This window comes from Halichoerus grypus, chromosome 4, assembly GCF_964656455.1.
Source record: "Halichoerus grypus chromosome 4, mHalGry1.hap1.1, whole genome shotgun sequence".
In the NCBI taxonomy this organism is placed as follows: Eukaryota; Metazoa; Chordata; class Mammalia; order Carnivora; family Phocidae; genus Halichoerus; species Halichoerus grypus.
In genome coordinates this window covers 49,549,117-49,574,994 of record NC_135715.1, presented here as the reverse complement: position 1 = coordinate 49,574,994, position 25,878 = coordinate 49,549,117, and the positions used below count along the sequence as shown (strand labels likewise).

The window sequence follows — 25,878 nt, the reverse complement described above, 5'->3', positions numbered from 1 at the left end:
TCTGCGAACCAGGAAGGTAGATTTAGAACAGGTATCAATGTTCAGGGGCAGCACATGTATAAATGCTATTACTGGCTTGATCAAGAAATAAATAAATATCTTTTGACTCCCTCCAAAGTAAAGGAAGCTGAAAGAAGCTGAAACTTGAGTTGCAAGATCCTCCCAACTTGAGTTGCATACACAGCAATCTAGTGACAGAATGCAGAATGTCGGTGACTGTTAAGCTCCTTTCTGCCTGTTTGTTAGTTCTCACAGTTTATGTTGACAAACCACTGGTAGTCAGCAAATTCTTATTTAGAAAGATACCTGTGGATGTTGTTTCCGGTGAAATACAGGTGAAATACAGATGTTGTTTCTGGTGAAATACATCACCTCTATTTACTTATGCAAAATTAGGAAGTTACATACATAGAAAAGTTGTGGGATACACAGCAGTGGGATACCTTAATAATATGCAAATAAAATCCTCATGATGCTGCTTATAAAGATTTTAAAATAATAAAAAGTCCAATTAAGGCCCCATATCTCTCACACCAATGAAGCCTGGTGAAATACATTAAACCAGAGATGAGAACTATTTATTGTCACAGAGAGAATGACAACAGACACTGTCTGTATGAGTGTACTTTCTGAAGCAATAATTGGTTAACAGGACAATTTAGATATCTTACTCAAATTGAGTTTATATTTCACTCTGAATTTCAATATTACATTAATGACTATTGTAATGAACTCATTAAATCTGAAAGTCAATGTTAATTTATTATCAGAGGACTTTTAGTGAATTACATTGGCAGGTGAGAAAAAATGGTTTAATATTATCTATTTGATTATTTCCTAACCTATGTACAGATTATAAAGAAGTTTCTGGTTGCTAAATTCTTATTTCAGTTGTAATTACCTGATATTGAAGTACATTTTTCAATGGAAAATCATAGTAAAACTATCCATGACTATCTTTACCACATCCTTTCATGGAAAACACTCCTTACATTTAAAGTTTGCTTATGGAATAATAAAATCCAAATATTTAAAAAGGTTTGGGTGGTGGGTGGGGAATCAGTGTCCTGATTACCCCTCCTTATCCCTGCTTCCCAAACACCTCATGGGGAATTAATAATGAAACTTTTTTGGCTAGTTGCATTTCTAAAGTTTACTTGCATATTTCTAAGTAGTATGTTCTGATGTGTTTTAATTTTTTTAAAAATGTATTATCTATGATTTCTTTCTGTGAAAGTTATAGATTTTACTCTAGAACCCACTTTCTCCTATCACTCAGTGAGCAAGTGTGCATCCATGTGCCTTATACATATGTAAACATCTGTACACACTTCACCTCCTCCTATGCTTTTTATATAATTTTATTGATGTGCTAGGAAAATTTTGTGTTTGTGTTATTAACACAATGTAAATATTATTCAGCGTTAAGTCATGCAGTTCACTACGATTATATTTTCTTTTTCAAACACATTTCTGTTGACTCTGGAGGTAAAAATTGCCTTGCTTATCTCTTGCTTCATTTTCTTTGTCACTATCAGTATTCAGCTGAAAACCCTACAAGGGAAGTATAAATCTCTGTACGATTTATTTTAAAAATCACATAATCTATCAGATAGATATATTATTTTCTTGGCTGTATCTTTTCTAGAGACTTTTATATCCTTCTTATATCTGGACTAGCTGCTTTCTAGGTCTGCTGCATGCTGTCACCCTGGGAGGACATTTGTTCTATCCTACAATCATCATGTTATTATGCTATATTACTGTATTATTATAATTATTTTAGAGAACTTAGCAACATGGTGTGAATGGGAAAATTTTTGAAAATGTGTATACCTAAGGTTCTTTTTTTTTTACTCTTCACCTCATATATGACTGAAAGTTTAACTAGGTATTAAAAGCTTGTTTGAGAATCATATGACCTCCAAATTTTGAAGACAGCATTCCTTTATCATCTAGTTTTTTACTGTTGAGAAGCCTAATTCCGTATGTTTGAGTCAGACTTTTTGACTGTTTTTTTCTTTCCCACAGGTGTCCTCAAAATCTCCTTTTTATTCTTAATTATTTATAAATTTCCTGATGATGTACTTTGGGTCATTTCTCATTCACTTTCCCAGGCAATTGATAAGCCCTTTCAATGTAGAGAGTCATTTTTTTTTTCTCTAATATTTCTTTGGTGATTTCTTTCTCTTGTTTTCTCTGATCTTATGTCTGGAGCCCCCCCCCCCCCCCTTAGGGAGTAAGAAAGCTCTGTGAAAAATGGAGCTCCTTGATCAACCTTCTGATTTTCTATTTTTCATTTCTTGGTCTTTTCTGTCTGCCTGCTGAGAGAGTTCATCAAAAAATAGAGATAGACATATACAAAGAACCCTTAAAACTTTGTTATTTTCTGAATTTAACTTTTATTTTGTTCAAGCATTCTGTTTTTGTAACACGGATGCAAAATTTTCTCCCACCTCAGTGAAGTAATTGCAGTGCTTTTGCTTTGTTTTGCTCCCCTTCCTGTTTTCTTCCTGTTTCCTCAGTGTGGCTTTCCTCTTTTCACTTTGTTCTCTCTTTCATATTAGAGGCTTTCCTAAAACACCTGCCATCCCAGGACTTCCACTCATTTTTTTGGGTGAGGAACTAAATACAGACTGAAACCCTGGCCATGGGCAGGGCTTGCTGAGTGATGGGTTATGAAGCAGGATGTCCTGGACTCCAACTGCTGCCATTAACAAATTACCTCCAAATCTGTAGCCTAAGCAATACAGATTATTCTACAGTTCTATTGGTTAGAAATCCAGCACAAATCCCACTGGACTAAAATCCCACTGGACTAAAATCAAGGTGTTGGCAGAGCCATGTTGCCTTCTGGAAGTTCTAAAGGAGAATCCATTTACTTCCTTTTTCTACCTTCTAGAAAGAAGCCGCCCACATTCCCTGACTCCTAGACCTCTTTCTCCATCTTTAAGTCTAGCAATGGTGAGTGGATCCAATTCTTTTCACATCCTATCATTGGAACCATTCTTCCATACTCATACCTCCTACTGACTACTGCCAGGAGAAGTGATCTGCTTTTAAGGACCCATGTGATCAAATTGGGGCCATCTGGATAATATAGGATAATTTCCTTATCTTTAATTTATGATCCTTAATCACATCTGCAAAGTCCCTTTTGTCTTGCAAGGTAACATATTGACATCATCCAGGGATTAGGATCTAGATATCTTTGGAGTCCATTATTCCACCTACCAGAAGGGAATCAAGCAGAGAGCCAACTGTTCTGTTGGTAAACAGTTTTTAGTAGTTGTAGTTCTTTGCTATTTGAGTGAAATTTTATATATATATGTATTTTCTCCTTCCTTTTGTATATAACCCTGTCTGCCAGCTTTCTAGAGGAGTCAAATGTGGGAAAGTGATGGGGGTCCAAGTGATCAGGATGCAGAGTTCCTTCATCTGTGCCCGGGGCACTTGAGATCAGGGACTTTCTCATGCAATCTCTGCAGAAAGCAAACCTGCAAGTGTGCTTAGAGTTAGGGGCAGGCAGACAGTTCTCCACGCGAAATGGATATGGACTGTGAACGAGTTGTGTTATTCTTCAATCCTGCACTCTGAATCTTCCATGCCAGCTTCTTGACATCCACCAGCCTGTAGTCACTTAGCTTTCAGCTTTCCCACATCTGCTGAGTTACACTGTAAATCTGCTTTCTATCTTCCAAAATTTGGTTGACATTTCTCATCTGCTGTCATTTCCTTTGCTATACTCTGGCCTTATCATTTTCGAACACTTTATTATCATTTCAGTGAGTTTACAGGAGACAGTGAAGGTCAAGGTGTATGTTTAATACATCACTTGAAACTAGATTTCAGTATGCATAGAAATTAATGAAAACATACAGTTCCTTAGGTCTCCCTATTCATAGTTTTTGCAACATTGTTTGCTTAATACGGAGTCATTTTGACAGGGTAGTATTCTGTAGTATTATGCATGGTATGAAGGATTTACAGTTTAGATATAGCTAAAACAATTTTATGCAAAACAATCTGTCATTTGATTTGATATGTATAAGATATTTATTTTGAAAGAAGAGTGGAATATTGAACTCCAGGGAAAAAGAGAGGATTGGTCATCATAAGATGATAAAACTACCAAATAAAATGCATCAAGTTTTTAGTATGCCATCATTACAATCTAAGTATCTGCATCATCCTTACTGAAATCCGTTGACTTATCTTGATAATTTTGTTTTTTCTAATTTGATACATGTTTTACACCAGAAGAAATGCTGTTGTGTGTTATTAGAAAAAGAATGGTAAATAATTATAATAATCTATAGAATCTTTAACTTCCTTTTTTAACATTATTGTAAGAATAAGTGAAATAAAATTCATTTTTATGATGTATCAAAACAAAGTATTTCTCAAAATAAAAAGTAGGGCCAAATACTAAAATTCATATGTTTTCTTTGCTTCCTTGAATTTCCTTTTAGAGTCAATGATATAAATATTAAATAATTGGATCCAGTGTATAATTTGGAAACAAAACTTTTTGCAAGTTCAGTTAAATTTAAACATGAAAAAACAAATTGCTAGAAGGCATTTGGAATGCCCCAGGCTCAGACATAATAAACAAACCCTGTCTGATCTCTAGGGTATTACCTTTGGTAGGCTTTTTCTTTTGTTTGGAAACTTTCATTTTTCTTAAGATTCTAAAATTACAGCTTGTCAACACATATAGTACATCTTGTAATCTACAGCATGTAAACAGTAGGCAAAAAAAATACATGGGTTTGTAAATATTAGTGAAAATAAAAGAAAGGGTAACTACTAGTCTTGAAAAATAACATTATAGAGCCTTAGATTCATGATAAAGGAAAGTATAAGGTAAAATGAGATATCTGCAAAACAAAGTAGTGTAGGAAATAAGAAAGCCGAGACAGTAAATTATAGGCTGGGGGAGAAAGTATTACTTTGCTAAGAGACATTGGAAAAATTCAAGTTAAATGTCCCTAAGGCGCGGTTAGCTAAGGTGTCCTTCAAGGAGGTGGAGACCAGATAGGAATCATGATAGCAGGAATTAGTCCCCAGGCAATACCAAAAGGCATGTGACTCTGTGTAATCAGTTTTAGGTAGTCTGTTCACTAACAAGGCACTAACCAAGAAACTATGGTGTAAAGAGGAAGGAGATACTTGGGGTGATCAAAACTCAGCAATTAGATTTAGATGTAGGGAAGAGCATTAGAGCTTTCAGTAGGGGAATTGTCATATTATAATAGAGGTAAGGGAATATTAAGTTTTCGAGACAACATATTATTAGGTCTATGTCAATGACACTAATTCCATGCCTTCACTTACAGTGAGACCTGATGGCTGATACATTTCCTACCCAGATCAGCATTTTTGTAATAAGTCCACAAGTACACTTCAGATATAAGAGTTGGGGAAGGTAGGGACTGACAAAAAGAAAAATCCATCAATCTCTACAAAGTTTATTTTCCGAGGCTTTGAATTAAGGTGTATTTGGATATTAGTTTAGTCTCAATTTGACAAGTACATTAGGTTGAATTTCATGATCAGGAACTGAATATTTGACTTAGGATATTGACAAGCTCAATGGTTCTTAATCCTAGCTGTGTATTAGAACCACCAGAATCTTAAAAAAAAAAAAAAAAAAAAACCAATGCCTGGACCTTCTTAAATCAGATTCTCTGCAGGTAGGGCTTCAGCAGCACTAGTTCTAAAGACACCCTGGGTGATTCTAATGTGCATCTAGGCTGAAAACCACTGGACTAAACAAACCATTAAGAGGTCATTATTTTCCCTTAGATTGTGATTCAAATGATTTTTGGAAACAAAGGTAACCTTGAGAAATTCTGGGAAAATTGTTTCGTTCTGTAAGTTCAAGTAGAGCAAAGACCAAGTTTGCAAAATTCAGCAGTGAATAAAACTCTGAAAATCACCCTGCAAGTTTCAATTATTTTTTATAGTTCCTATGCATTTCTATAACATACCCAGAAGCTACTCTGATGTCTCTTTTGCAAGTCCACTGAGGAAAAACAATACCTTTTTTTGCAAATTGTTTCTCTTCTACACACTAAGCAGAAAGGAGGATAGAAGCTATTATGTTGATATTTTAAGGAAAAAAAATTTTCCAACCATACACTTTAAATATCTTGCTAATTGAAGCAAAAGTACTATATTTTTTCTCTTTCCTGTATTATCTGGAAAACTACCTTGACTATGGACTCTGCAGGCATAGGAGCAGCCTTCATCTAGAAAAGCAGAATTCATGATTTATTCACATCTGTAATGCTAATGAGTCGTCAGTGTATGAGGAAAATTCAAGTCTATCAGTTATTCCAAGGGTACTGAAAGCTTTCTTTACATCTAGCTGTTCATCTCTGTGACATTCCTGGAGGGCGTCTTTTGATAGTTGATTATTATTTGAAGTGGCAGGAGGCAGGCAGCTTCAAACGAAGCAGCTTCTTCAGCCAGAACTAATAGTCTTGGGAAGATGCTTCTTATTCAAAATATACCTAAGTTTGTTGATTGTGACCACAGGAATTTGGGGATATTATGAAACAGTGTATACTAGGAAAAGAAGAAAAGAATGAAGTAATACAATCTCAGAGACAAGTTAATATGAAGAATTAGGCTATTTCCAATCAGAGAGATTTGCCAAAAACACAATTTGTGAAGGATGTGACTAATTCTCTCTTTGAATGGAATCAATGAATTCACCTCTCAAAATGTAAAATGGTAGTATTACAGAATAGAGGTTTCTCCAAAGCAGAGGAGGATAAACTGGGTACGAAAGTAAACTATTTTACTTCAACCCAAACAGTCCAATTTTTATTTACTTCCATATTGGTATGCTAGCCTTTTTTGACAGAAACATTTTGCTACTGAAACAACAGTAACAACTCTAATAATGAAAGTTATGAGACCCACTAGTGGAAAGGATCCAATTAGAGTTGCACATATAACCCTAAAATGTGTATCTAAAATATGTAAAGAGAAGTATCAGCGTCTAACACAAGCTAGCACATGGTTAGTGTAGACTGCTCACCTCACGCCATGCAAACATATCCTGCTGCCCTTTTCTGGACTCTGCCCTTCCATTCCGCTATTTATTCCCCCTTTCCTCTCTTTTCCTTGGCAGTTAACTATGAAATGTGGTGTTAACACCTCTGCCATGACTCTGTCCCCACTGGACACTCCTAGGTTTCCATACCCACTATATGAGGCAAGTTTAGCTAATTTCCCTTTCTCTTTATTCTAGCTCTTTGGAATTCTTGTACTTTGGTTTCACTTGGTTTGTGCAGATGCAAAAATATTGACGAGGTCAAGAACACAAATGAATGAGGCTCAGAGCTAAAAGCAAAACTACAGATGATCCGATTTGCTGTGTTTCAGGCACTTACTAAAGTAGCTAGAGAAAGGCTGCTATTTGCTATTGCCTTTGGGTACCTATAGAACCAGCAATTGCAAAATATCTGTGGGAAGTCTGCAATTGAAAGGGAAGCTAATCATATTACAAATCTTATATCCAGAATGAAATTATTTTGTAAGAAGTCACACATCTGTGAACCATTCTCATAACTGCATCGGGGTGTACATCTGTTTGTCTTAGTTTGCTCACAAAACCTAGTTTTCTGATGACCTAGCAACTCTAAAATTTAAATCCCTAAAAACTCACTGAAGGGCTACAAAGGAATCAGAGCTGGAATCCACTCCAAGCAATCATCTGCTCAAGCCCCATTTACACAGATCCACCATGGAAGCATCAAAAGGATACGGTATAATATCTTAAGAGCTGAAAATGGAAATTGCTTCTTGGATTTAAACTGTAATGATCTTATTCCTCTATAATCCCTTGCTAGGTAATTTTGTTTTGTTTATTTTCTCTGGAGGATGTGATCAACCATCATTTCTTGTATGTTCTTTCTTATTCTGCATTTCTTTTGAAACAGTGTCCTCACATCCTTAATCATATACTTGCAAATATCTAGTAAATAATCATTTAGCCTTCTCTTTCACAGGCTAAACTGCCCATTGTGTTTAGAGAAACTAATCCTTTGTATTGCATTATGATATTGATTGATCAGTTGGTTGACAAACCGAGATGCTCCTACACTTTCTAGGATTCTTTGACATGCCCATAGTTTCTATCTTGTGTCTCCTATCTGAACCCTCCTCAGCTGTCAACTCCCTTACAGTGCATCAATCCAAATTGAATAAATTTTCATGACCATTGCAAAAGAAATAATTCATTGCAAATGAAATAATTAACTCTGGCCTCTGCATTTCAAGTTTCCTAGGTTCTATCAGCATTTTGAGTGAAAGTGCAAGTCACGGTCAGCATGCTGGACTCTGACTTGACTTGACTTTTATCAGTTTTCCACCACCTTTATCAATGTAGTTTGATGCACATTCCTAAGTATACTAAGTTGGCCATGTGTCTGATCAACTTAATTTTGGTTTGGGTGGTTCATTGTATTGTTTTACGACTGCTAGTATTTTAATTCAAGAATTATATTTTAGGGCGCCTGGGTGACTCAGTCAGTTAAGCGGCTGCCTTAGGCTCAGGGCATGATCCCAGAGTCCTGGAATCAGAGCCCCACATTGGGCTCCTTGCTCAGTGGGGAGCCTGCTTCCCCCTCTGCCTGCTCCCCCTGCTTGTGCTCTCTCTCTCTCCCTCTGTCAAATAAATAAAATCTTTTTTAAAAAATGAAAGTTAAAAAAAAGAATTATATTTTAAGTACATAAAACAAGGTATATTTCTATGATCTTCAGGTGTATATAACAGATAAGACATAATACTTGTTCGCAGTCTGCATTGTTAGAGACTGTCAGCAAATTAAACATGTTAACACTAACCAGATTATGGTAGCTACTCTAAACATGGTATAAAAATCTATGATAAGTTTTCATGTACTTAAAACTCAGTAGCAACCAGTATTTGGAAATCATCAACTTGGATTTTTCCAAATGCTTCATGAGAGACTTACCGGGTCTGTAAGCAAAGATTAACCAAAGGTCATGTAGTACCGTCATACTAAAGAGACTAGAGAAGACATTGAAGAAGTGTGCTGGGCAAAAGCAATTAACTGCGCCCTAAGGCAGACAACAGAAGCCAAACTATTGGCAGAGAGGGCTGATCAAGGACCCTGGTAACAGGCAATGATCCCCCACCAGACTGCGAGTTTGATGGGAGAGGCCCTTCAAAATCCCATGACTTTATTGGATCATCATCATCCACACAAAATATGCCTGGCTAAACTTTTGTAAGCCCCTTTTTAAATAAAAATAAATTATGTCTGTAACTTTGTGATAAGAGTTCTTTCTAAACATGTGTGATTCTTTGCTCTAAAAATATTCCTCATTAACAAATAAAATCATCCAGGATCTTGATGATATGTGGACCTCGAATTAAAGAGTAATGTACTACACACAGAAAAAAATTGATAACACCAGTAAAAAAATCAGCATCTCTTAAAGAAATATGGCCCTGTGAAGCAAGCTGTTGTAAATGCTAATTTGCATATCTGCCAGTTGTCACCCCTTCTGGGGCATAGCCACAGCCGCAAAACCCTTCCCCTGGCATCAACACAGTTACTTATTCCCTCAGTTCTCCTTTGCTTTGGAACCCCCTAATCTTAGCTCACTACAGGAGTATAGCCAGAACTTTTCCATCGCAAATGCCTTTTATTCAATGGTTGATAATCCCCTTGTATTCTAGGTGGCACTTTTCATTTTCCTGGTGAGTGCTCCAGAAGTAGTCTAAGGATAAAGATCCTGTGTAATACGTTTTGCATCCCCAGAACCTCATGCTCTAAGTAGAAAGCAGTTGCACTCACACCGAAGTGATGTTGAACAGACTTCCATTTATATAATCTTCCTGATTCTTATATGATCTATATCAAATAGCCACAAATAAGCATTGACTGATGTTTTCCCAACGCGTCTCTAAGCAACGTAGAGATATATCGATAACTAAAATGGATTTGGAAAATTAAGCCATGCCCAAAGACACTGAGGATCATGCTAAGAGAATGGCATAGCTGAACCCTCTGATAGCCTGTTAACCGAAATAGCAGCAGGGAGGAAGACAATGCCTCAAATGCGCACACAGTTCCCAGACAGTTTGAAACATTGTACTGTCATGGGGACAGAAACCTGGTCCCAATTAGAGTCACTTTACAATATTTATTTTCTCCTTTTTTTTTTTCCTACAATACATACTTCTTCTTTTTAAAAGAGAGTCAGCAAAGGTGGAGTGCCCACACCTCTTTGGAAGCCTATTCCTATGTAAATAAGAGCATTTGTTTTATTCAGATTCCCACAAACTGTGTCCTCCATCCAGTAAACATTCGAAACAGCAGAGCTGTAGACTCTAAATCACTGGGTGCCATACCAGGCACTAAAAAAGAAAAAAAAAAAAATGTATGTCGAAGCTGAATTGTTTAAAATTAGACAGCACCAAAGCATCTGAGTATATGCCATAGGGAACAATTTTGCTTTGCATTAGGTAGCAGGATAAATACTTGTGTATCCTAATTTTATGATTTTTCTTCCATGGTAATGACATTCTGAAAATGGGGTACTGCTTTCTTGGGAGTAGGCAAACTGCTACATCTGCTGACCTACAGAAAATTTCTGAAACATGAAAAGCCTAGGGGGAATTCAGTGCCAGGTGGCGGCAAGTATTTCCTCTCAAATGGCTGTCACTGCAGGTGAACAGCCACAGCCACTGACAGGGATCTGGAGGGCAGCTCCAGTACAGACAGTAAAAGTTGCCAGCATTCTTTTGAGAATCCCTACTGACTTTTGAATATTCAAATTGTATTCCCTTGAAGTGAACTACATAGGCAACTTGAAGGAATGGCTACCATGAATTTGCTATTGCTTTAGCAAGTTGCAATTTTAAGTGGCCCTTGTCCCAATGACATTGCTTACTATGGCTTTTCACAGTCAATAAGGACTTATCCTCAGCTGCTCAGTTTCTAGCACTTTGTTGAGATCTTACGCAAAAGATATGAAAGTATTTTCCCCTAAGGAGCTTTTAATCAAGTTATTGTTTCTTAACTGGCTTTAAAATATTTTTTTATTAAGGTAAAATTAACATGAAATACAATTAACTGTTTTAAAGTACACATTTCAGTGATATTCAATGATATTCAAAATGCTGTACAGCAACCAGCTCTCTCTAGCTTCAAAACTATTTCATCTCCCCATTGAAATGCCCAGTACCCATTAAGTAATCACTCCCCCACCCCCATTCCCTGGTAACCCTTAATCTACTTTCTAACTCCATGGGTTGCTTGTACTGAATATATTATGTTTATATTTATAGAAATCATACAATATGTCTTCTGTTTTTGACTTCTTCCACTTAGCATAATGTTTTCAAGGTTCATCCAAGTTGTAGCATGTATCAGTATTTTGTTCCTTTTTATAGCTCAATAGTATTCCATTGTGTATATATATGCCACAATCTCTTTATCCACTCATCCACTGATGGACATTTGGATTGTTTCTACCTTTTGGCTATTATGCATAATGCTACTATAAATATTTATGTGTAAGTTTCCTTGTGGACATATAATTTCTCATAGGTATACAGTTGGGAGTAAATTGCTGGGTCATATGGTAATGCTATATTTAACCTCTTAAGGAACCACAAAACTGTTTTCCACTATGGCTACACTGTTTTACATTCCCGCCACCAGTGTATGAGGGTTCTTGTTTCTCCACATCCTTACCAACAGTCAATACACATAAAATATTGATATAACTAACCCTTATCATTTTACAACTTTGTAGCTATAGATCAAAAAAGAAGAACTCTCAAATCAACAACCAAATATTGTACCTTAAGAAAGTAGAAAAAGAAGAGCAAACTAAACACAAAAGCAGCAGAAGGATGAAAATAATAAAGATTAGAGTGGAGATAAATAGAGAACCGAAAAAAATTGAAACAACAAAAACAAAACCTGTTTCTTGGAAAAGAACAACAAAATTTACAAGCCTTGAGTCAGATGGAGTAGGAAAAAGGGAAAGAAGACACAAGTAATTAAAATCAGAAACGAAATCACTACTGAATGTAGAGGAATAAAAAGGATTATATGATAATAATACGAACAACTGTTCACCAAATTAGATAAACTAGATCAAATGGAAAAACTCCTAGAAACACACAAATCTTCAAAACTGGCTCAAGAAGAAATAGAAAATCTCAAGAGACCTATAACAAGTTAAGAAATTGAAACAGTAGTCAAAAACCTCCTAATAAAGAATAGTTCAGGACCATATGGCTTCACTGCTGAGTTCCACCAAACATTTAAAAAATTAACACCAATCCTACTTAAACTCTTCCAAAAAATAGAAGAGGAAATGCATTTCCTAACACATTCTAGGATGCCAGCATTACCCTGAACCAAAGCCAGACAAAGATACCACAAGAAAACTACAGACCAATATCCCTTATGAATAGGGACACAAAAGTCCTCCACAAAATACTGGCAAACCAAATTCAATAACACATTAAAAGGATTAGACTCTATAACCAATGGGATTTATCCCAGGAATACAAGGATTATCCAAAATAAGAAAATCAGTTAATGTAATACATCACATTAATAGCATGAAGGGAAAGAAAATTATATGATGATCTCAATAAACACAGAAAAGCATTTGAACAAATGAAACACCCTTTCATGATAAAAACTCTAAGCAAACCAGGAATAGAAGAAGACTTTCTTAATTTCCTTTTTGGCAGGTTAGTTTTGTTGTTGTTGCTGTTTTCTTTCCTTCTGTCAATTATTGGCAACTTTAAAGACAATTCCCTTCGATTTAAATATATACTGTATTCATCAGTTATTGCCAAAACAGTGATGCTTTAAATAAAATTTCCAAATTCCAAAACCTGTAACTCCCCAAAATAATCCTTTATTATTCTTTCTCAGCTGAGAATCAGCTGGGCTTGGCTCAAAGCTTTAGGCTGGGGTCTGTTTGACCTTATGTGTCTCTTTCATTTATCTTAGAGCAGTGAATAACACAGACCAGTCTATCCAGGGCCAGGGCCAGTTCTCCTTATTGAGAGATCATGGAGATTCGAGATTATAAATAGCAATACACGCTGTTTCTTAAGGCCTTGGTTCTAGACTAGCACATCTTCACTTTTGCTCAAATATAATTAATCAGGGGGTGGAGAGGGATATGTTGCAAGCCCAACATCAATGGAGGAGGTAAATATACCTCACCCCCTCTGTTACACTGCAATATCACATGGCAGCAGTGGATAGAGAATTGAGAATAATCCACTCCACCAAAGATCCTGTCATAATAATAATGCAATATGGAATAAACAGCATAAGGAAGGGGAGAGAGAAAAATACCAGGAATGAAGGGTGCTCTGTAAAGAAATATTTATATGAAAAATAGGCTAATTTCTGCAATATACTACCTAAAAATGTCAGTGGCTTAAAAAAAGAAAAAAAAAATTTCTCACTCACTCAGAATCAAGTATGAATGTTCCTGATCTGCTGGCTTTTTGGGTGTCTCTCATCTGAGCAGTGACTTTGGTATTCGGGCTGTTCCCATTTTCAAGTTTATGCTTCTGTCTTCCATCTTGCAGCCTGGAAGGGGAGAAGAAAAGAAGAAAAAATGTTTACCAAAAGCATTCAGGTTATTTAACCATTTTGCCATGGAAGTGACTCACCCCTTTGGCCACATTCTATCAACCAGAACAAGTTACATGACTTCACCTACATGCAAAGGTAGGAGCTGGTAAATGCAATCCCTGGCTGCACATTAAATAGTCAACTACATCGCTGCTCCAAGGGCAGCAGGATCCCTGGTGATCTCCTAGCTCTTTGGCTTAGAAGAATGGAATACAGATTTTTGACTAGTAATCCCTGAATTTCCCAAAGTTAATGTAGAATAGAAGCTTTGTAATTGCAACTAAACTCTCTTTTGGTTTTATAAGAAAAACAGAGTGTGAAAATTGGTTTAAGTCAAACTACAATGATTTCTAGATGAAAAATCAAGGGCCATAATAATCACTAGCATCTACCTAATCTTTTGTTTTACTATTAACACATATTATTTATCTTTATCCCAAATTTTGTACATTTTTGTTTACTATAATACCAAGAGCAACCACTAGAAATAACTTTACAAAGAGATACACTCAAAAACACTATAAGTAAGTCATAATGGAATCCTAAAACATGTTTTAGTAACCTACAGGAAGACAATATAAAATAAATTTAGGTATAAGAACAGAACAAATAGCAAATAAATAATAAAATATCAGACTTAAGTGCTAACATAACAATAATTATCTTAAATGTAAGTGGTCTAAATATACCAATCAAAAGACAAGGATTAGCAGAGTGGACAAAAAGCATGATCTGACTATGTGTCTTACAAGAAACTTGCTTCAAATTAGAGGACAAAAGTAGGTTTAAGTAAAAGGATGGAAAAAGCTGTACAAATGTTAAGCAAACAAGCAGGAGTGAATGGCTATATCAAATGAAGACTACAAAGCAAATTACTAGACACAATGATGGACATTGCATAATGATTAAAAGAAAAAGGATAAAGTCATTGCATAATGGTGTGCGATGCTGAATGTGTACCAACCAACCAGAGCCTCAATACATGAAGCTAAAACTGCTGGAGGTAAAAGGGAAAAATAGACAAATCCACAATTATCACTGGGGACTTCAACACCCCACTAGAGAACAGTCACTCAGGATTTGGGTCCTTTCTAGCTTCTTCCTTTGCCATTCTCTAGAGAATTGCCCTAGGTTAGAAAAGTCTAGGTTACATATCCATTCATATTTTAGAATTAGAAAGAAAAATGGGACTAAGTCCAGGGAAAATTATTTTATGTATGAATGTACTTAAGCTAGAGATAGTCAAGACATTTCACACATCACTCTGTCTAATTTCCTATGAGTTTGACATTGATCTCATGACCATATCTGGCCAAATGGGAACCATAATCTCTAATTGTATGCTCTATACCCAGAAACAAGGAAAGAATAATTATTGGCTAGTTTATGAAGAATTGTGGCATAGGGGACAAATGTGGGTACACAAAAGTCATAAGTGTAAAGTAAGAATTTTATGGCTAGGACAAATAGAAAAAAAAATAGGTCACAGACTTAAAAAAAAAAAAAGACAACTAAATCAGATGTTCACACCAACTTAAAAACCAAGATTACTAGAGTGGTTAAAAAATAACTAAATGAGGGCGCCTGGGTGGCTCAGATGGTTAAGCGTCTGTCTTCGGCTCAGGTCGTGATCTCAGGGCCCCGGGATCGAGTCCCGCATCGGGCTCCCTGCTCCTTGGGAGCCTGCTTCTCCCTCTGCCTCTCTCTCTCTCTCATGAATAAATAAATAAAATCTTAAAAAAAAAAAAAAAACTAAATGAAATCTGTAAGAAACTTACTCGAAATACAAGAATGTAGATAGTTTAAAGAAATATAAGCTGTATCTTTATCTGGAGACATAGCTGTACCATATGCAAAAATTTAATGATCTCTTACCTTAAAATGAGTGCATTTTGTGTACTTTACTCTCGGGCTGTTGGACAGACAGGTTTTATTCAACATGTCTGGGTTGTTCAAAACCTGCATATTCCAAAGAAAGGCCTATCTATCTTCAGGAGTGACCCTCAGCCAACTCTTGGAAGATAACTTCTGAGCTTTTGAATATTCTGCCTGACATGAGAGTTTTGTATGCCTAAAGCTTTTGGCCTGGTAGTATTTAAAATGAATACCTGTTTTTGTATGCTTGAAACTGTGAGCCATGCTGTAGCATTTTGACCAAATAAGTTTACCTAACAATATGATTTATGGTGGATGCATGTTTTTGTTCTGGGGTTGAAGAATGGGATAGTTAGAGCCTGAGGTCAGTCATACAGGTGCTACATGCCTATGTGACTAAACCCCAATAAAAACCGTGGACAGCAAGACGTGGTTAAGCTTCCCTGGTTGGCAACACCTTGCCAGTGTTGTCAGACATTGTTGCTGGGAGAGTAAAGTGCATCTCTACATGGTTCTACTGGTGGGGCAGACACCTAGAAGCTTGTACCTGTTTTCTCCTGGAATTTGACCATGTGTTTCTTTCCTTTGAGGACTCTGGTTTGTATCTTCTACGGTAATAAACTGTAAGCATGAGTATAATGGCTTTTTCTGAGTATTTTATGTCCTTCTTACATATCATCAAGATTGTGGTTCACCTTTTCAATAAAAAGGTGAAAAAAGGTGAAAAAAAGTGAAAAGATGTAATGAAGAAAAGAAATAAATGGTTTTAAAAGAAGATGTTAGAGAATTAAAGAAGAAAAGACTCAACTATAGAGAACAAACTGATGGTTACCAGAGGGGAGATGGGTGGGGGGATTAAGGAGTGCACTTGTTGTGAGGAGCACCAGGTGTTTTATGGAAGGGTGGAATGACTATATTGTACACCTGAAAATAATATTTACACTGTATGTTAACTGGAATAAAAACTCTAAAAAAAGAAAAGCAATTTATTTATTTATGTCCTTAAAGCATTATTAAAGCAAGGAAGAATTTAAAATCTATGCAGTCCATAGTTTTAATAGGTCTTTGCGAAAGGCTTATGATAGGGACGGGTGTGAGCCATGTACCAAAGTAATTTAGAAAGGAATAAATGATTTCTAAAGGACAAAAATAATAATAGGCATGATTGAAGAGACTGATTTAGAGTTTCTTTGAATATCAGCCTTTATTTATAGAAATCCTGTTTTGTTCTTACTAGGAACAGAATAAAAGTCTATTTAGTTTCCAAAATACCAGCTAAAAATATATGTATCTTTGTCATCTCATGTTTAGTCTCTGATGAATTAGAACAATCCATTCACCAAGTATTCATGAAGTATCACTTAGATTGTTATTTTGTCATGCCATTAAGTATACTCAACTTAGTGCACTCAGTTGAAGGATGCAAGGAAAAATAAGATAGGACTCCTGACTTCAAGATTCACTGTCTGTTTGGGAAAATAGACATGCAAATACATAGGTCTATAATTGAAGTATCAGGAACTTTGGTGACACAAAGTAGCAGCATCTACTTCTACCAAGAAATCAGAAAGGAAGTTACTAGAAAAATAGGTGATGATGCATGTACATTGATTCTATTTGTCTCTTGATAATGTATGGGTGAGCCACTAGGAGTCTTAGGAATGAGACCCATTCATTATCAATGACTGACCTGTTAACTAGGAAATCATACCAAATACAGTGGCCTCCTACAGCATCTTTCTGGCATAAATTTATGGTGTTTATAATGGCGGCAAGTTAGATAATAAGAGGATAGAATTAACAAATAGAAGTGATATCTTCACAAAATCACATAATGGAGGAAGCAGAAAACTTAAAAAGCAATTATAATACATTATGTATTATTGCATTAGAAGTGCCATGACCTCCATAGACTGGGAATAATTACAATATTACTAAAATATGTAGCAGTAAAATAAAGCAATTATCAAAACTAACATAAATAGGGCATAAGTCCCTAGGAAATTCTTCAGAAGACTAAACACTTAAAAATGGGGCTCATTCTATGATTATATTCAATTTTTCATCTCTTCCATATGCTTTATATATATTTTAAAGCAGGAAGGTCAATGAGACTTCCCTCGAGAGCATCAGCTAAGCTCTATTTGTACATACCATCAGAGAGACAATGCTGTCACGCAGATGGCCCCCTGGTCTGGGCAGCTTGACGAAAGTGTCTTTGTGTTCCTAATTAACTAGTGAACAACTGTGCCAATTGCTTTGATACATTTGAAACCTTCCGTTCTCAGACTTTTGATGAGCTGTTTATTCAGGAGCAATACCTGCCTGCTTTATTGGCCCCAGCACACCACTTTTAAAGGGCAGAACTGTAGTGAGATTGACAAGGATTCCTCAGTTCCAAGAAAGAAGATCATCAGGAAGCACTAACCATATTCAAGTAGTCTACTTTAGATCTCACTGACGAAAGGATAAAAGTCCACGACTATAGAGTGCAAATATTTTCTGGCAGTAACTCAATAGATCTAGAGCTCACAGTTCAGTAATGAGCTGCCACACCAACTCCTTTGATTCTGGGATTTCCCAAATCAGTAGCAGTGTTTAAAGAAGCAAGGTTTCCAGGATCTTAACTAAACTCTTGAAAAGATTAGTACTAAATTAGATGCTGACATGGAGAGTAAATTAGAACATCAAGTGATACTAGATTAATAAATGTTAAAGAGTATGCCAAATTATATTTAGCATACAAAGGAAAGCTAAATGTTAATAAAGCCCAGAGTCCCAGACCACTTTTGTGCATATAAATGTGTGAAATGTAATGGGAGGGACAAATGTTAGCTTTTTAAAAATTTCCTTGACTGAATGTAATGTAGACAGTTTTGAGGCCATGTGATAAATGGCCTTTTCCATTTATGGGTCCATCATTTTTTTTTTAAATGACATTTTTCAAAATTAAAAATTACAAATCCTCAGGTATATATTTGGGAAGTCTCTTTGTAGGTTAGAGAGCTGGAGTTCTACATCAGGACTAATGGTTATGATGAAGAAGGAAAGAAGTGATAACAATGTCTAATCCTAAAACAGATCTGAAAAGTAGTCAATGTGTTTCATCTTAATAAAGGAGAATGTTTAAATCACGATATCTCAACCTTGTCCCTATTGACATTTGGACTGGATAATTCTTTGTTGTGGGGGATGGTCCTGGGCATGGGAAGATGTTTAGCAGCATCCCTGAAATCTTCTCTCTAGATACCAGTAGCACTCACCCTCATCGTTACAATGAAGAATGTCTCTAGACATTGCAAACTGTCATCAGGGCAAATTTGCTTAAGAACTACTGGTTTCAATTAGAGACAAAGGACTTCTAGTCTGCTGTATAAGATGGTGCAGAATTTAAAGACAACAGATGACTGAAGGAGAACTTGGCAATGTAGTAAGAAGAAGGGAAACTGTTTAGGGATCCCAGGACTAGAGGAACAATATAGCAACATGACTTGTAAATTTCTGTCCAACAGAAGAAAACAATCCAGGTTCATGCTTTTCATCCCCTGACCAAAGAACTAAAGGTAGGTAAGGTAAATTCATTTCTTGCCAGGATCCAATGAGGGTCCCACCATCAACACAATGCTATTCCTGTAGAACTGGCAAGGAGGTTCACAGGTTGCTTCATTTGCCATACTGACAGTTAGACAGCAGGGAAAGAGCTCTCCATCTGTATTAGGCTTGAGTCTCCCCTCGTCCCACTTACTTAGTGACACTACATGGAAAGGGGACAGCAGGACACCACTGGCTGGTGCCTAACAAGTTCCTGGCTCATTATTAGAATGGAGATGATAGCAAATAGAATCTGTGAATTTAAGGACAGAGCAATGAAATTTGCCCAAACTGAACAACAGAGAGAAAAATAGACTGAAAAAACTAAAAAAAAAAAAAAAACAAAACTCCAAAAAAATAGAGCCTCAGGGATCAGTGGAAGCATATCAAAAGATGCAACATGAGGGGTGCCAGGGTGGTGCAGTTAATTAAGCATCTGACTCTTGGTTTTGGCTCAGGTTGTGATCTCAGGGTTGTGAGATTGAGGCCCATATTGGGCTCCATGCTCAGTGTGGAGACTTCTTGGGATTCTCTCTCCCTCTCGCTCTGCCCCTCCCCACTGTGTGTGCTCTCTGTCCCTCTCTGTCTTTCAAAATAATAAAAATAAATCTTAAACCAAAAAAAAAAAAAAAACCAGCAGCAGCAACAACAACAACAAAAAACGATGCAACATGAGTATCACTGGAAGCCCAGAAGGAGAGGAAAAATGGCGTGAGGCTGAAAAAGGATTCAAATAAATTATGGCTGAAACTTCCCAAATTTGTTGAAAGACATAAATCCATATATTCAAGAAGCTTAGCAAACCCCAACAGGGTAAGGTCAAAGAAATCCACACCAAGATACATCATAATTAAACTTGGAAAAACTAAAGACAACAACAATAAAATCTTGAAAGAAGGCAGAGAAAAATAACACATTACTTATAGGGAATTGTATTAAAATAATGAAAGTTTCTCATTGAAAACCAAGGAGACTGGGGTGCCTGGGTGGCTCAGTTGGTTAAGTGTCTGACTCTTGATTTTGGCTAGGATCGTGATCTCAGGGTCCTGAGACTGAGCCCTGAATCAGGCTCTGATTGAGGAGTCTGCTTGAGAGCCTCTCCCTCTGCCCCTCCCCCGGTGCTCTCTCTCTCTCTCAAATAAATAAATAAATCTTAAAGGGGCGCCTGGGTGTCTCAGTCGTTAAGCGTCTGCCTTCTGCTCAGGTCATGATCCCAGGGCCCTGGGATCGAGCCCCGCGTCGGGCTCCCTGCTCAACGGAAAGCCTGCTTCTCCCTCTCCCACTCCCCCTGCTTGTGTTCCCTCTCTCGCTGTCTCTGTCAAAAAATAAATAAAATCTTAAAAAAAAAAAAAGATAAATCTTAAAAAACAAAACAACAAAAAAACCCCAAAAAACAAACCAAACCAAAACAAAACAAAAAAACAAGGAGACTGGACTTCTGGGGAAGAGAGCAGAATAGGAGGATCTTAAGCTTACCTCATCCTCCGGATACACCTAGGTAATATCCACATCAGTGTAAATAAACCAGAAAATGACCCAAAGTCCAGCAGAGCAGGATCCCCACAGCTAACCATAGAGAAGAGTTCACATCAAAGAGGGTAGGAAAGGCAGAAATGCAATTGGGAACCAAACAGCCTCTTGAGACTACTCATGGGAACAAGCAGAGGGGAGAGGAGCAGAGCACCTACCAGGTACACCAGACACCCAAGGCACAGGAGGCCGTACTGGGAAGATGCATCCCCATAACATTTGGCTTTAAAAACCGGAGAGGTTAACTTTGTAAGTTCTTATATTCAGTAACACTTAACACCTGGAACTTTAAAAATTTGCAGGCTTAGCTCTGCTAAACTGAGTGCCCACCCTTAAAGAGACAGAAAGAAACCCAGTCCCAGTCCACTGAGACACAGCATAGAGGCAGCAGTTTGAGAAGCACCTGGAGTATGCAGGAAGGAGATTTGTTTACTAATTTCAGAATGTGTGCTGGAGGAACAGGGATCTTTAGGAAACTATTCAAAGAACAAAAGAGCTGGCAAGCACCCTTTCCCTATCCTGCCCACTCCCCCCCCAGAATAGATACATAGACATTCTCCACCTAGCTTGCTAACACCACATATCCTGCCCCCAGGCTCTCCTGTAGCCCTGCCTTATCCAAATTCCCCTTGGCCAGAGCCCAAGTAGTGCTACAAGCATGGCATTGTGCAAGCAGACCCAACAGGGCCACAATTACCCTTACCAGTTCGACTGTGACTATAGCAGCTGGCTGGGGGCAGACATCTGGTCTGACTGCAGGTCCTATCCAACAACAAAAGCATCTCAAGAGATAACACAGGGAGAGTGACCTGTAGTTCAGTGCAACTGCAGATCTGGAGAAAATGTGGTCTGATCCAACTCAGACCCAATGTGGACCTAGACTAGCTCATTAACAATACACTGTCCAAACCCTGTCCACAATTGGCAATGAGAGCTATTGCAAACAACTGGACTAAAGGCAAATGCAGCTCAGCCACAACAGTAGGGCACATGCAACACACATACAAGACACCCCTGAAGTGCCAGGTGCTGATGAACAGGGCACATTGCACTGCAGGGCACCACAGAACCTCTTCTTAAGGCCACTACTTCCAGGAGCAGGAGACGTAGCTGCCTTTCCTAACACAGAGAAACAGGCAGAGAGTTAGACAAAATGAGGAGATAGAGGGATTATGCCCCAAATGAAAGAACAAGACAAAATCATGACAAGAGGTAAATGAAATGGAAATGAGTAATATGCCTGACAGAGAATTTAAAAGTAATGGTCATAAAGATAAGCAGTGGACTTGGGAAAAAAGTGGAAGATCTCAGTGAGACCCTCAACAAAGACATAGAAAATATATAAAAGAATCAATCAGAAATAAAGAACTCAATAACTGTAATTAAACATACACTAGAGGTAATGAATAGTAGACTAGAGGAAACAGAAAAATGGATTAGTGACCTGCAAGACATAGTGCTGGAAAGAAATCAAGCTGAACAGGGGAGAGAGAGAAAAAAAAAAGAATAATAAAAAATGAGAATAGATTAGGGAACTAGTGACATTATCAAACATAATAACATTCTGATTATAGGGATCCCAAAAGGAGAAGAGGAAAAAAAAGGGGAAAGAAACTTTATTTGAAGAAATAATAGCTGAAAACTTCCCAAATCCGGGGAGGGAAACAGAAATCCAGATAGAGGTGGCACAGGGAGTCCCAGCAAAATCAACCCAAGGAAAATAATCCTAAAATTTCTATGGAACCACAAAAGACCCTGAATAACCAAAGAAGTCTTGGAAAAGAAAAACAAAACAGGAGGCATCACATTTCCAGACTTCAGGATATGTTACAGAGCTGTAGTAATCAAAACAGTATACTACTGGCACAAAAGTAGACACATAGATCAATAGAACAGAATACTGAGCCTAGAAATAAATTCACGAGTATATGATCAAGTAATCTATGATGAAGGAGGCAAAAATATACAGTAAGAAAAAGACAGTCTCTTCAATAAATGGTGTTGGATAAACTGGATAGTTACATGCAAAATAATGAAACTGGACCACTTTCTTAGACCATACACAAAAATAAACTCAAAATAGGTTCAAGATGTAAATGTGAGACCTGAACTCATAAAAATCCTAGGAGAGCACGGCCAGGAATTTCTGACATAAATCACAGCAACATTTTTCTAGATATGTCTCCTGAGGCAAGGGAAACAAAAGCAAATATAAACTACGGGGACCACATTCAAATAGAATGCTTCTGCACAGCAAAGGAAGCAATCAGAAAAACAAAAAGACAAGCTACTGAATGGAAGATGATATTTGAAATTTGCAAATGATATATCAATAAACAGTATCCAAAATATATATAGTATGTACACCATTCAATACCAAAAACCCCCAAAATAATCCAATTAAAAATGGGGAGAAGACATGAAGAGACATTTGTCCAAAGAAGACATACAGATGGCCAACAGACACATGAAGAGATAGGTCAACATCACTCATCATCAGAGAAATGCAAATCAAAACCACAATGAGATATCACCTCACACCTGTTAGAATGGCTTAAGTCAAAAACACAAGAGACAAGAAATGTTGGAGAGAACGTGGATAAAGAGGAACTGGTGAACACTGCTGGGAATGCAAATTGGTGCAGCCACTGTGGAAAGCAGTATGGAGTTTCCTCAAAAAATTAAAAATACAGGGGTGCCTGGGTGGCTCAGTCGGTTAAGCATCTGCTTTCTGCTTGGGTCACGATCTCAGGGTCCTGGGATTGAGCCCCACATCAAGCCCCACATCGGGCTCCCTGCTCAGTGGGGAGCCTGCTTCTCCCTCTCTCTGCAGATCCCTCTGCTTGTTCTCTCTCTGTCAAATAAATAAATAAATACAATCTTAAAAAAATACAATTACCATATGATCCAGTAATTTCAGTACTGGGTATTTACTCAAAGAATACAAAAACACTAATTGGAAAGGATATATGCACCCCTATGTTTATTATATGTTTATTATTTACAATAACTAGAATATGGAAGCAATTCAAGTGTCTATCAGTAGATGAATGGATAAAGAAAATAATGAAATATTGCCATTTGCAACGACATGGATAGGTCTAGAGGGTATAATGCTAAGTGAAATAAAGTCAGAGAAAGATAAATAGCATATGATTTCACTCATATGTGGAATTTAAGAAACAAAACAAACTAAACTGAGACGAATAAAAAAACAGACTCTTAAATACTATAGAGAACTGTTGGTTACCAGAGGGAAGATGGGTGGGAACATGGGTGAAACAGGTAAAGGGAATCAAGAGTCACTTATAATGATGACCTCTGAGTAATATATAGAATTGCTGAATCACTATACTGTACACCCAAAACTAATATAACACTGTACATTAATTATACTGGAATTAAGAAAAAACATAGAACCAAACCAAAAACCATGGAGACCATGAGGATGTGCCATAACACTTTTCAAGTGCTTAAAGAACTATGAACAGTCAATTCTATATTTGGGAAATCCTATATTTGGAAAATTCTGTATTTGGAAAATTCTATATTTGGGAAATATATTCTGGTATTAAGAGAAATAAAGATGAAAATAATTTTAAGAAAGAAAACTAAAAGAAATACACATCTACCCTATAAAAAAAAGCTAAAAGATGTTCTTTCCACAGAAAGGAAATGATAAAATGATGAAATAATCTTAAAGCATCAGGAAAAAAGAACAACAGAAAGAGAAGGAAATGGGTCAATATAATAAATTACAGATACATTATGGTATGAAACATAGAACGGCGGAGGCATTATTTTAAAGGCATTGCATAGTCCAAATTTAGAGAATGAGATTATGTTTGAAAACTAGAAATGTCTCTTTGTAGATGCTATAAGAGATATCCTAATGTTTTCAGGATGGAGCTTAGTTATTTGCCTTCCATTAAATCACCAAAAAAAAAGAGAACATTTGATTTCTTATTTCTTAGGAAGAACTGAATGAACCAAAGTCTAACCAGCTGAAGACTCCACTAGAACTCCAAAGCATTACCCATTAATTGAGAGACTGGAAAGACATTTGTAGACAACACATTTTGGTGCAGAATAAATAGGGAAATGAGGTATATAAGTCGACAGTTGGTTCAAGAATTATGTAATAATAATTATAATGAGCTGCATATTCATCTTTGTGTTTTAGGGATTTTGTAATTGTCTTCATTTCTAAAAAAATGTATTTTATTTCTGAGTCAATCTTGGCTCCTCAAACCCTCTTCCACATTCTGACTATATCACAGGAGGACTGATACTCTTGTATACTCATGTCATGTTAGTTCAATCAATGGGAACCACTGGTGGGAATTTATGTGGGAGGGGGAAAGAAACTAGGGAAATCCTTCCTCCCTCTCTGACTTAGATGGTTTCTCCAGCAGATCCTGCCCCTGTGTCTCCTCTTGGTTGTAGGTCCCTCTGTGTACTTTTCATGCTATTAGCTCACTTGGGGTGACTTTGGAAACTAGGCTCCCTTTTATTGCCCTTGAGCCTAAGATGGTAGTGGTTTCCTGCTGTTGTTACTCTGTCCATGTTTGACTTGCAGATACTCTTTCACCTGTGAAACTAATTCTTGAATTGAATTCTGTATGTTAAAACAAATTGATTTTTGTTTATTGACAGATATACCTCAAAGTCATGAATTAGAGAGCAGAACAAAACTAGAGGTCATTTAGTTCAATTCAATTCTGTATGTTGTAACACATAATTATTATTTTTGTTGTTGTTCTTTTGACATACATATAAGTAAAAGCTAAAATGAGTAAGAATTTTTTGGAGTAAAAGGAAAAAAAAAGAGAGCATGATCCACTATTTTTCTATGCTGGGATAAATTTGACTCTCAAGCCCAAATTCAAATGCCTTGAGAATGGACTCATCTTCTTCCAGGGCTCAGGATCTCTGATGTCTGAAATATCAATACCAAATTTTTTCTAAGGATCTTAGGGACTCTTTGTCATTCCCAGACCATCCCATGCCCACATCTCAGATTGTCTGACTTCAACAAACCCAATAGAGATATTTTGTTATCATGAATTAATTTGTTATCAAGATTAGTAACTAAAATGCATAATGGCTACTTTTGATATCGTTCATTTTCTAAATAGATTAAAGCATTAAATTTTCAAAATATTTCTATATGAACTATTTTGAAAACTATGACTAAATAAACTAAACATGAAAA

At 36.8% G+C, this 25,878-nt stretch overlaps 2 long non-coding RNA genes across 2 annotated transcripts in view; one reads left to right on the top strand and one right to left on the bottom strand.

Annotated features, from left to right (window-relative positions):
* Positions 1-21,542, bottom strand: part of LOC118521009 (uncharacterized) — a 119,715-nt gene extending 98,173 nt beyond the window's left edge. Inside the window, exons 1-2 of the long non-coding RNA XR_013446931.1 lie at positions 21,367-21,542; positions 13,500-13,622 (exon numbers count right to left, since the gene is read on the bottom strand). This is a non-coding gene — a long non-coding RNA (uncharacterized LOC118521009). The remainder of the gene's footprint in view (positions 1-13,499; positions 13,623-21,366) is intronic.
* The window catches only part of LOC118541667 (uncharacterized), a 168,147-nt gene that overhangs the window by 32,418 nt on the left and 109,851 nt on the right, over positions 1-25,878 (top strand). The gene's annotated exons all lie outside the window — the stretch shown is intronic.